Source organism: Rhinolophus sinicus, chromosome 14, assembly GCF_057876585.1.
Source record: "Rhinolophus sinicus isolate RSI-liver-muscle chromosome 14, RSI-T2T, whole genome shotgun sequence".
NCBI lineage: Eukaryota > Metazoa > Chordata > Mammalia > Chiroptera > Rhinolophidae > Rhinolophus > Rhinolophus sinicus.
The window spans coordinates 160,549,092-160,561,274 of NC_142514.1; the positions used below are offsets into that span (position 1 = coordinate 160,549,092).

Sequence of the window (12,183 nt, forward strand, 5' to 3'; positions counted from 1 at the left end):
TGAGAGATCATAGAGAATAAATATTCATGAGTACTTAGAGTGGGCTGTGCGTCCTATGGTCTAAACTTGCATTTTAATGACATCTCCATGTTGGTTAATCTCCAACTGTGCTAGAGAAGAGCAAAGTTATAAATAAGTTATAAAAAAAAAGTAACTCTATCCATGTTGAAGCCTGATGAGGTTGGGATAGGTGTCAATTTCTTTGACAGTTTACATTTAAAAAGAGAAACTCTTCGGAAAATTCTAATATCTGAGGATTTTATGGTTCCCAGAAAAGAAGATGAATTTTGCAAAGTTTTGGGGGTTTGTTTTTGTTTTTTTAGTTCAGCTGCTGAACTCTCTTAAAAATACAGTGTCAAAAGTTAATTTCGTAAGCAATCCGGGCATCTGAATCTGATCACGATTCTTTTCTTAAACATTCCATTCTGTCCAATCCCAAAGAAAAATAGCTACTTTTGAGAATCCATATGTAAGTATAGAAAAAGTAAAGTACTGTACTTTGCAAAGACATGGGAAGGGTTTCTGAGACTCAAGTGATGACGCTGCACATATCTCAGGTAGAAGATTCACAGACAGACATATAATCGTCACCCTTAGGATTATATGTGAACTAAAAATAAGGACCATACTTATGATACGATTGATATATTTGGAAAACCTAGGAACACAACAGTACTGCAGAGGATACCTCAGTCCAACCTCCCAGGTTAGTATGCAATCTTTCTAAAAAGAGTTTCAGCCTCTGCTTCAGCATCTATAATAAGAAACTGACCATATGCCAAAGAAGCCTCTTTTTTTTCTTTGTTAGATTATAAATCCCCTTAATAAAATGCTTTGCAGGCAGTAAAGTATTCAGCATTTGCTTAGTTAAAGGGAACAAAAAGCTCTTCTAGATACTACACACAGTACCTAAATATATATCACTGGTTCTAGATTTCCTCTCACGGGACACACACAGCAAACCTACTCCCTTCTCCGTACGCCAGTGCTTCACATCTATGAAGGCTGTCCTCTCAATAAGGATGCCACAAACATACCACATATGCTGCCACGGGAGGCATTAACCATCAGTTAGAACGTTCTTTCTCATTGAGCCTGGACAGCTTCAGAATTCTACACCCAGCATGCCAGGTAGCTACCATCATGTGATTGGAGTGACTAAGGTAGGCAAAGGACCATACGCCACTTCAGCCTGTTTGCTTGTCTCAAGTCAACCATTCCAAGTCTCCTTAACTATTCCTCACATGCAGTGGTTTCAAATCCCTTACGCATAACGACATCAGTGTAGACCAATTGTCAATGACGTACCTAAAGCAACCTATTTCAAGTCCTTGATCTGAAGATAATACTCTACAATAATCTATTTAAAAAGTGGAAGAGAATTATTAGCATCCCCATTTGAGTATTATGCTTCTACTGGGATAGACCAAAACTGCAATAGCTATGTTTATTGGCCCTCGTCACACCCCTGGCTCACACTGACCCTGCAGTTATTTAAAATATTTAGGTTTCTTTTCCATACTCTGTTAAGTCATCCCCCAAATCCTTGTCCCAATTCCCTATTCTCTCCTCTATTTATACAATTGATTTTGAACTAATCATTGAATTACATTTAAGTAAATGTAAAATATGATCCAGATTTTATCGTTCAACAGAATGTCTGCTGGCTTTAGGTTTCAATATGATAAGCATATCATCTGTGCCTTCAGATACATTATCAACCAACATGTTAATGCTGGATGGAGTTTCCCATGTTGCATAAGAGAGAACACCTTCCACAGTTTGGTCTAGGAATGTGGCCTGGGGCTCCGCCAAGCATCTCTTCCAGGAGGATGAAGCAAATTTCTCAACCTTCACGTTCTACACGATGTAAAAGAAAGTTATCTGTGTTTAAAAACACTCCCCATGATTCAAGAAATAAATGAACATGTGAAAAGACAGAAACTTGTTTCAATTTGGGCATAGTTTCAGTTTTCAAAAGCACACCAGGCAGAAAGAAAGCATCCAAAAAAAAAAAGAAAGAAAGAAAGAAAAAAGGCAGCAAATGCTGATGGTAGCAGCTCCAAAACCAGGACTGATTAGACTAAATCCCATGTGGCAAAAATTTTATTCCATGAGTTTTCTTCTCTTTCTCTCTCTCTCCCCCCTCACCCACCCGTTTCTCCTCTTTTTTTAGAATGTTTTTTCCCCTGAACAATCAAGTTTCTGCACTTGATTACTTCTATGGCTGACACAAAGTACAGACAATGTGATGACTTTCTTTGGTTATGTTCTTACGAGAAATTGGCACAAACTTAACATACACTGTTTTCTATTCCCTGAAGCATGATAACTGGCATCTCCACTGGCATCCGAAAGTTTGGAAATATTTAAACGAAAATCCACCAGTAAGTTTACAGTTGCTACTGTCTAAATCAACTTTAACATTTCATATGTTCCAAGTAATTTTATGAGTGAACCAAATTGTGCATAAGAAATTTTAGAACTAAGCCAATTAAAGGCCATTTATAATAGGTACTAGAAAAAAGAAAGTATTACATGTATTTCCTCCAATTTCTGTCTTTCTGTCAGCAAAACAGATAAACAGTTTTCTATAATTATAAAGTTTCTTTATTGTCTACATTGCTAGTCAGGATCTGAAGCAACTATTAATCACTCTATTTGTTCATTCAACGATATTTGTCAAAGTGCCTCCTCGGCTACCAGCACTGTTTTGGATGCAATTGTGGGAACATGCAAAAATGAATTAAATGTAAATTTTTTCATTGAAGAATTTTAAGCTAATTTGTATCTATTGCTTCCTGGTTCCATTACTATTTTTTGTGCTGGCTCAGATGTATATCTTTATTCTAAGGTTAAGATAATTCTTAAAATTTCCTTCTTCTTGTACTTTCTTTTTCTTTTCTTTTTTTGGTGTTTAAAGTCCTGCTACATATATGACCCTTTATTTTATTCTTAAATCTTCTCAAATCATTAAACTTAAAATTAGATCAATAGATCAAAGAAATTCTTAAGGTCTCTCTACTTAAGTTATTTGGCATTATTGTATTTCGGAAAGTGCACTGAATTGCTTGTAGTCAGTAATAAAATCAGAATCTTTGTGTTCAATGCTTCAGTACACATCCTTAAAAATAATAGCTGTTAAAAAGGAGACCAGTCCTAATTCCTGGCAGGCTATTCTACATTTGGCTACTATATTAAAACGCTAAAAGGACTTAGTGTAGGTATTAAGTTGTGGACCTGCCTGTTTTAAAATCTCATCTAGAATCCCAAATGTGTGTACTAACCTCCCCGCCCCCCTATACACATCAAATCTGAATGGGTGGCAAGGAAATCTTAGTAACTGTAGCCTTGGAAAAGGACTCATGGCAAATAAGCCATTTGGCGGCTAAAGCTGGAGACTTTGTTCTCTAGGTGGCACTATTACTTCAACTTTTGATAAATTGCTTCAATTACTTGAGACTGCCTGTTCAGTTTTTTTGTATTTCCATTATAAATACCTTAATTTTATACATAATAGTTGTAATTAAATGACAGGTAGCCTTCTAGTTTTATTTGAAGAAGCCAATTTGAAGTTAAGTGATTTTTTTTTATCGTATAATTTTACATTTCCTAGTTATATTGTCTTAGAATAAGGAATCTTCCTTTGCCTGCTCTCCTCCCTCCAAAAACAGAGGCATGTCAAAAACACAGAAGGTTGTCATAAAGCTTCTGTCAGACCAAAGGAACCAAGATGAAAGCACATTTAAGAGCTACTAGGTTCTGCGAGCTTTCAAAATCAGGACATTACACCATGACAGCCAATGAAAGTTCTTTCAAATGAACGTTTGGGGAAAACTGTATAACATTTGTTACTCTCTGGACTCTTCAAAAATAAACTTTAATAAACTTTTACTTTATTTTGGCTGTCACTGAAGTTTGTAAATTTACTTTGCTCCTCCCCGAATCACTCTCCTGTCTCACACCCAGCCCCCCAATTCCTCTAATGGAACCCATCCTCAAACTTTAGGCAGTGTATAAATGAGACATCAGGGCAATGGGTCACTTTTTAGCACCTAGTATATTTGGTCAGATTTGTTAGACCAAGAGCATAAGTGTCCCAGAGTTTGTACTTGAATTTGAGTACTTACATTTAAATGAAAGCATCCATACTTCTTATCTGACCAGATAATCATATTTTTCTACAGAAACGAGAATACCTTCCTGTTTCACTTAAAGAACACTCATTTGCCACTCCCTCACCTAACAAAGGTTTTTCCAAGTCAATGCATTAGTGAGATCCCTTGTTTCATGTCTGTCATCAATGATTCCGTATTTTTAATAATTGGGTCCATGACTTTTCTAAGGCTTTAGTATAAATATTCTGGAAAGCCAGAGACATGTTTCAGTATAAAATTATTTAGGATTAAACAATTTTATGTCTTAAGAGGAATTTTAAGGGAACTTTGAGAACACATATGTCTAACTTTAAAAATACCAAAGCCCTCCTCCTAAGGTTAAACCCCACATACAAATGACATACGGATTTCATTTGGCAACATCATTTATTGCTTAACATTACTTCATACTAAACAGAGTAAATGGACACAGAATGTAATCGGTAAGTTTGCTCATTCACTTTTGAAGCCCATCTGGGCATGTTATTCATCCTAATAAAGAAAATTTATCGCAACACAACCTATGTGATTCTTGTTCAAATGATTTCTTCCTCCACAACCGGCCAGTACTGAAACCTAAAATTCCCTGGATTTCTCTCTTCCTTTCCTCTTTAAAATGCAATTCACAGCTTGAGATCACAGAGCCTGCCAGTGGCTGAATGGCTGCACTAGATTGCTGCGAGTCCTTCAATTAAGCAGCAATTTTGCAATTAGTGGAAACTGAGTGCTCCATAACAATCATTTGAAAACAAGTTGAGACAAGTTAGCAATTATCCTATTAAAGGGATATATTCACTTGTATTGGGCTAGGGTAGCCACCTCATGCAAACTAAAATCTTCCATATGGGGAGATGCAAGTTGAAGTGATGTTTTAACCATTACAATAAGTTCAGTATTACGAACATCTGAAATGAGAGAGCTTTTCATTTAAGAAGATACCCAGAGGTTAGCTATCATACACTACTCTCCATGCTGTTTTTATTCAGGAAGTCTAAACTTGTTCTTCTCTGAGACCAACTTCCTAAATCTTAGAATGTTAATGAACTACTTGTATATGACCTTTACATTGTGTACATCTTCAGTATTCTTGAAGCCTTAGTAGAAGATTAAGTATATGATGCAGATAACGCTGTTGGCTGTTACATTCACTACCTGGATATAGAGGTGTGTATGTAGGGGGAGGGGCAGGGCGGGGCAGGTATTTACAGAAGGATTTAAAGACAAATGTAAAAAAAACATGTAAACAAGCTCTTTGCTATACTGTCAGGTGGGCGTGCTCAGCTTGCAGTGTGAGCTGAGCTACAAACTAGAGATATTTATGTTGGAAAGAAATGAGATCATCAATCACCTGCATTGTGACTATTGAAAAGCCGGGACTCTTATTAAAGATTCCAGGAGAAAGACAATTATTTACATTCTAACGCTGCCCTATAAACAGGAAACCCAAGGACTTTGAGCCAGGATTTTTAGAAAATTGCATTATCTACAGGTTGCCCATTGCCTAGCCCCACCCCCCACCTCCCATGAATGAAAAGGAACCAATAGTACTCTGGCACCACCTCGAACCTCTTTGGCCTTTATGAGAGTTAGGCAATTAACTCACCCAGTATAAACGAAATCATTTGAGGTGATCATTGCATTTTAGGCAAATAATCACATCCTTGGTTTCTTTTATTTGCAAGTAAGTTACACTTATTGAAAGAACATCCTAAAACAGATTTCCTAAGTGCTTTATTTTCCTGGATACTCAAATGTTGACCTACTATACACCTTAAATATCACTTTAACATAAACAAGATTTACAGTTACTAATTCAGCTCTGAATGGGCTATGAAAGGCTCCAAAGGTATGTGAAAAATTACGAAAATCCGCCAGTTATTTTGCTCTAAAAAAAATTACTGTTATTTTGCTTTAAAAAAAAATGTGATGTCTAAGTTGTCTGCAATGTTCTAATGCTTCAAAACATGTACGTAAGTCTTGTTTATCTGGAAATCATTTCTTTCTGCTTATATCATTTATAAATAGGAAACATTTTGTAAGAACTTAAAATAGCTCTACGTACATAACATTCTGTCATAATACTTATTACCAGTCTATATTTACCAACATTTATCACATTTTGCAAAATAAAGGAGAAGAAAAAAAGACAACGACTTTATGGCCCTGGAATTCCAGTAATGGTGACCAACATGTTTTAAATTCCAGTAAAGGTTATGGTTGCATTTCAACAAGTGTCTCTTTTTTTTTTTTTCTTACCTCTGGTGCCAGACTAGAGGTTAACTTAGAAAAGTCTTAAGCAAGGTATTTGCAAAATCAGGGAATGGGAGTTAAGTGATTATTTTAAAGGGGTGCTGTTCCCTCAGCCAAAACTTTTCGTGTAATTTCTAAGTGCAATGTGATCTATTATGTGTAATAACTTGAAGCACTATGGTCCATAATCTCTGAAACCTCCAACCGAAAAATGATAATGTTGCATGAGGTAAACACTGAAGGCTCCTATGTTTAGACCAATTGAATCTCTAATTATACCTCAATAAATAAAAGAATATATATATATACATATATATACATATATATATATGAAAATAAAGGAGAGGAAATATCTTCCAAGAAGTTGGTCCAGTTTGACGGTTTCATTTAATAACATAACACATTTTATATGCAGTTAAAAACCAAAGTTCCCAATTATATATATTGCTTTACTTTAAAAGATAAGTGTACTAGAAGAATTAATAAAAACTCAAAAATATGCTTTTCTTTGCTTCTGGCCAAAAACATTCCTGCATTCTTGTCTGAAAATGTTCACTGGTTACTGCTGGCATTGAGGAGTTAAGTAAGTGTAAGATACAAGGAGTACCCTAAAATAAGATCCAGGAAGCCCTAACACACCACCAATCGTAGACTGTCAAAGCTCCACAAGCGAGGAAAACTTTTTGCGTTGGAGCCAAAGAGGCACGACGAATCAAAATTCATCGGGAGTCAGAAAGCATCATTCAACAAGTCCCTCCTACCAGCTCCGGAAGGGATCCCGCAAAGCCATCCCTTACCACTTCCCCACCCCCAGTCTCCCGCCCCCAGCAGCGGCTCTGGGCAGCTTGGCCGGCAGAGGGCACCCTCTACCTTCCCTAGCACCGCTCTCCCTGCCCCCTCCTCCTGCCTGCCCCCTAGCCCCCTCCGCCACACACAAACACAGCATCCTCCGACTGAGGCTTTAGTTTATCCCAGTGGCCGCAGGGCTTTTCTCCCCTGGGGGTGCCTCAGTTCTGCAGTTCATTTTTTCTGATTGTCGGACATAAAGCACCCCCATCCTCGGCTATTTCTTTCTAGGTGCAGTTCACTCACCCATTCCTTCTTCCCGGCTCTGCACCCCCAGAGACCCACCGGAGTCTGGACATCCCCCCCACACATCCCACCCAGCCCCCGAAAGTCAAAACTTTTACTTCCAAGGCAGGTGCCCCTAGGGAGGCGAGCGAGGTGGGGAGAGGTGTGGGCACAGCCAGCCCTGGAGTCCCGCAGGCCCTTTCAGGTCCAAGCTGCAGGGCTGTCTCAAGTTTTCCAAGATACATTGGCATCGGACCTGTATCGGTCCTCTTTGGTTTCAACTTCTAAGCAGCAGGTGATCGAGCGCCGCCCGGATGGAGCCCCGGGGACGGGAATGCGGGCTGAGGGAGCAAGGGGACCCCCAAATCCTGCTCGGGGACCGCCCAGCCCACGGGAAAGATTCCCATCCTAGCCCCGTGACCGTCACCTCAGTCAGGGCCCCCGACAGCTGGCGCCCTAAATCTATCTCAAGACCCGTCCTCTGCTGGGGAAGGGTTTTGTGGGATCCCCGGGGCGCCGTCTTCGCTACCATCGCGCAGTTGCGCGTCTCCCTAGCTTTCTCTCTCCCACATCAGGGTTTCCCGGATCCCTCTTCCTCAGAGGTCCTGGCTGCGCCTCTGGGTCGTGGGATGGAAAAGAAAGCTCCGCAGGAGCAACTCTATATTCCCCCTCTCCTGGAGGGGAGGAAAGAAGGCGTCTGGCCTCTTCCCACAACTTCGGCTCCCCCCAGCCAACTTTCCCTAGCGAACCCGCGGCTCCCGCGCCAAGCCCCACGCCTGGTGCTCGCCTACCTCGGGGTCCACACAAAGCTCACGGGTCCCCGGCAGCGGAGTCACATCGTTGTCCGGCTCCTGGCCCCTGAGCCCAGCCCAGGTCCCCGTCGCGGAGCCCCTTGCCGTCGGCCCCACAGCAGCGGTGGCAGCTGCAGTTCCAGTGTCTCATCAAAGCTTCGCTAGGAGGAGGTGGGCGGCGAGCCGGGCGGGCTCCTCTGCCCCGCCCGGGATCCCGCGGTGCGACGGGGTGCGCGGGACAGCAAGCGGGCGGGTGCGCCCGGGCGCGGCGGCGGCGGCGGCGACTGGGAGCTCCAGCCTGCGCCTGGAGCTCGGGTCAGACATTATTTACCTCTTCGGTTGAGCTAGGATTGGTCAAACGGCACCGCCCCCAGCCCCCCTCTCCCTGTTCCCCCGCGCCACTGATACCGGTGCGGGGCGGCCGCTTAAAGGGAACGCCGCGCCTTTTTCGTGCCCCAGCTCAGCCCCCGGGACTCCCGGGACTCCCCGGGCCTACGCGCCCCGCGCCGTCTGTCCCCGGGGCCCCACGACGTAGCTCCGTGAATCCTACGTCCGCCCGTGGCACCTCGGCAGGACACACACTCAGCGCCCGCCGCTTCTAGGAACGACCTAACACCCGCCCCAGGGAACCCCACGTCCCGCGCCCTCCACGGAAACCTCAGCTCAGTGCGCTGCGGCGGGAGGGAGCGAGTGCGAATCCGAAGCCTCGAGGATTTTACTACCCTTGCTTGCAACTCCCCCTGCTCCATCCCAGCGCCCAAGTTCTGTGGGAGAGGGTGTGCGTTTCCCCGGCCACAGACACACCTTCCCGCACCACGGAGCTTGCACGCGCGAGTACACAATGAAATCGCACGGAACAGGAAGGCTATTGGTTTACTCCGCTGCCCTTAAACACGCCGGCTTAACCAGAGTTCGTGCACTGACCTCTCCGGAGTTTGCCTAATAGGAATTCAATCGAGATAATAACCGCATTCTTTATTAATGAACGCCCCCAGATAACGTTACACCAAGTTACTTGCTCCAGCCAGCAAGCCGAGGCAATGACAGACCTCACCAAAGCCACACGCTTTCTAGACGACCAGAGAAAAACGTAAAGAGACAGAAAAGAAACCCACCTTTTTCAGTCACTACTTGTCAAAGTAAACATCAAGGCAGCTGCTCCGGGGAAGACTTCGACCCCAAAACTCCCAGACTCTTTTTCCCCCACCACGTTCCCTTTGGTTAAAAAGAAGAGGGGTGGGGGCGAGTCTTTGGTGCCCGGTCGGTACTCCTGTTCTGCAGCAAATAAGTTAAATTATTGATAGTGGAAATTGCATGGCGGAGGTAATACTCGCACCCCCTGAGCGAGGAGCTCCATTTGATCTCGGCAGAGGCTGGGAGATTTCATGCTAGCTCTCCGCGGGGGGAGCGGCAGCGCGAGCAGCCCTCTCGGCGGTGAATGGGAAAGTGGGTGGGAGTCCACGAGAGGGCTCCACGGTGCCTTGACGTGCGCTGTCATATGATACCTCCGCTGCCTCGAAATAGACACTCTAGTGCACGAATTACCAGAATCAAAATTCAGCGCATTTAAAATGATACATCTTTTATTAGAAGAGTTCCGTTCCAGGCATTGCATGGTTTTGCAGATGTTTTCACTTCCCTCCCTAGCAAACTTACACACAGAAACCGACCCTTTTAATAATGAACCTGGGTAGCAAAGATAAATGAAAAGCCTTCTGTTTTAACCTCGGTGGGTGGGTGGGCTGACAGTTAGCTCAGTTGATCCTCCCCCTCGCGCCCCTCCCCCCAGCAGAAGAGCAAACAGTCTTTCCGGTTCATATTTGCCGGTAGCCAAGACCCTTGGAGAGAACTTAAGTGGCTAGAGTCCAGAGGACCATTTTCAATTTGCCATTGGACAAACCCTGTCAACCGTCTACCTAGATTCCTGCATTAAAGCTGAATTTTCTTCCCATTAGTTCAACCGATTCGTAGGACAGACCTTAAATTTTAGAATAAGGAACAAGACAATACATAACTTGGAGTCCCTGGATCTGCTCCAAGCATAGAAATTACCTGGGTGTCTGTTAAAAATGCAGACTTCTCCTTCTGAAATGGTGATTTAGTAGGGATGGGGCAGCGTCCAGTGATTAGCATTTAACAAGCACCTCGAGCAATTCGGAGGCAAAAAAGATCTAAGAGCATGCATTAAGAAACACTTTCGTAAGGGATGCATAAATTGGTGTCAGAGGAATCTTCTATCCCCCAAAATTTTGGTAGGCAGTTTTATGTGTATGTGCATTTTTCTGTCATTTCAAAGAGGTTTGACCTAATGATTGCTAAGACTCATTGCTGTAAGAATTTCCCTAAACACTCCACATTAATTTGGGGAAAGGGAAAGATTTATAAACAGTTTCCTTTCCTGGACCCTCCTGTGGTTATCAAGAATGTGCTGTTGAACTGAGTATATAATATTATTATATACTCAGTTCAGTGTACCTAAGGGTTTACAGTTAACGAAATGAGTTCACTTCTATTAGCTGTTTCAGATCTTCTAAAGACCAGTGACAGAAATTATTCTCATTTTATAAATGAAGAACCCACAGTTCAGTGCCATGAAATAATGTGCCCAAGTTCACACAGCTAAGTGCCAGAGATTTCAATGAACTCAGGAACTCCAGTTAGAAACACCCCTGACTCCCCACACCCCTACCCCAAATAAGCCTAGCTATCTGTTCCTTGGAAGTGTTATCAGAATGTGTGATCATTCAGAACAAATTTGCAAATCATTTGACTGAATAGTCAAATTATTCAAATATATGCATATTCTTAGAGTGTCACACATTTAGCTTTGCACCTCTGTCAACTTGACAGAACACATGACCAATACAAACTACCCTACTGCACAGATGGTGAAGTTTATTGTGGAATATTGAATGTATGTGAAATATGTGGGCTAGCCAGAAGCAATAAAGGACAGAGGGCATGAAGCTGGGCTTGGCCACCTCAAAGAACCTCTGTATTGAGTCCCAGGAGTGTAGGCTGAATATAGACACCATTTCTTTTAATATTGCCAAACAATTTAAGAGGCTAATTAAAAAAATACTTGTATTACTTTATAAAATACCAGAGAAGCCCTACCCTGAACTTTTTTTTTAATAACTTTACGGTAACTTCAAACCAATGCTTACTTTCTAACTTTAAATTTGCTTAAAAATGAGTTATTTCTCCAGGTTTTTAAGCTCACTTGTAATTTACTTCCTTCCTGAAAAATACCTAGCAAGTGAACATCAAGAATCAGCAATCTTTTCAGTGCTGCTCAGTTAGAAATGATGGCGAATCTTCTACCTAATAAATTCACATTGCCAGATCAGCATTTCTGCCGAAGGAAGAAGTGTTCTCACTTCCCAGACTGATTGTGTCTGTGGCCAATCTTCTTATTTCTACTCTCCCTTGACATACAAATAAATGTTCGTATCCTTCCTTTCCAGTGTGTGCTGCAGTTTTACTGAGGAGAAGACAGACGATTAAGAAATAGCAGGAATATTTAGAAACAAAAAAAGATCATATGCCAATTTAGATGAACTCTCTGACGAATCAGACCTCTTGACATCTCTGAGCAACTTTCAAACTTTCTGATTTGTGATTATTATAGTGTTACCAAAACAATAAAAGACCAGACTTAAAACCCTTTCGTACTTGCCGTAAAAGTACATCTTACATTCAAAAATAATGAAGCCAAGATGAAATAAAGTTGTGTCAGTGCCTTGCATAGAATTCTAAATAATATTTTAAATTTAATTCAGGTAGCATATAGAGTTAGTGTCAGAGATCTGAGACCAAAATTTTTACAAAATTATTTTCCTATTGCGATCAAGAGTGATACTGAGGAAAGGAAAATGCTACTTATTTCACTGTTGTGGGGCTTAAACAATTAA

General features: G+C 42.0%; 1 protein-coding gene across 5 annotated transcripts in view; it reads right to left on the minus strand.

Moving 5' to 3' along the window:
• The window catches only part of BDNF (brain derived neurotrophic factor), a 56,534-nt gene that overhangs the window by 26,751 nt on the left and 17,600 nt on the right, over positions 1 to 12,183 (minus strand). Inside the window, exon 1 of one of the 5 annotated variants that reach the window (XM_088791707.1) lies at positions 9,385 to 9,708. The exons of 3 other annotated variants lie outside the window; for them this stretch is intronic. The gene's annotated coding sequence lies outside the window, so the exon portion shown is untranslated. Of the gene's footprint in view, positions 1 to 8,269; positions 8,627 to 9,384; positions 9,709 to 12,183 lie in introns of those variants that run through there. One more of the 5 variants, XM_019749185.3, reaches the window with a different exon arrangement.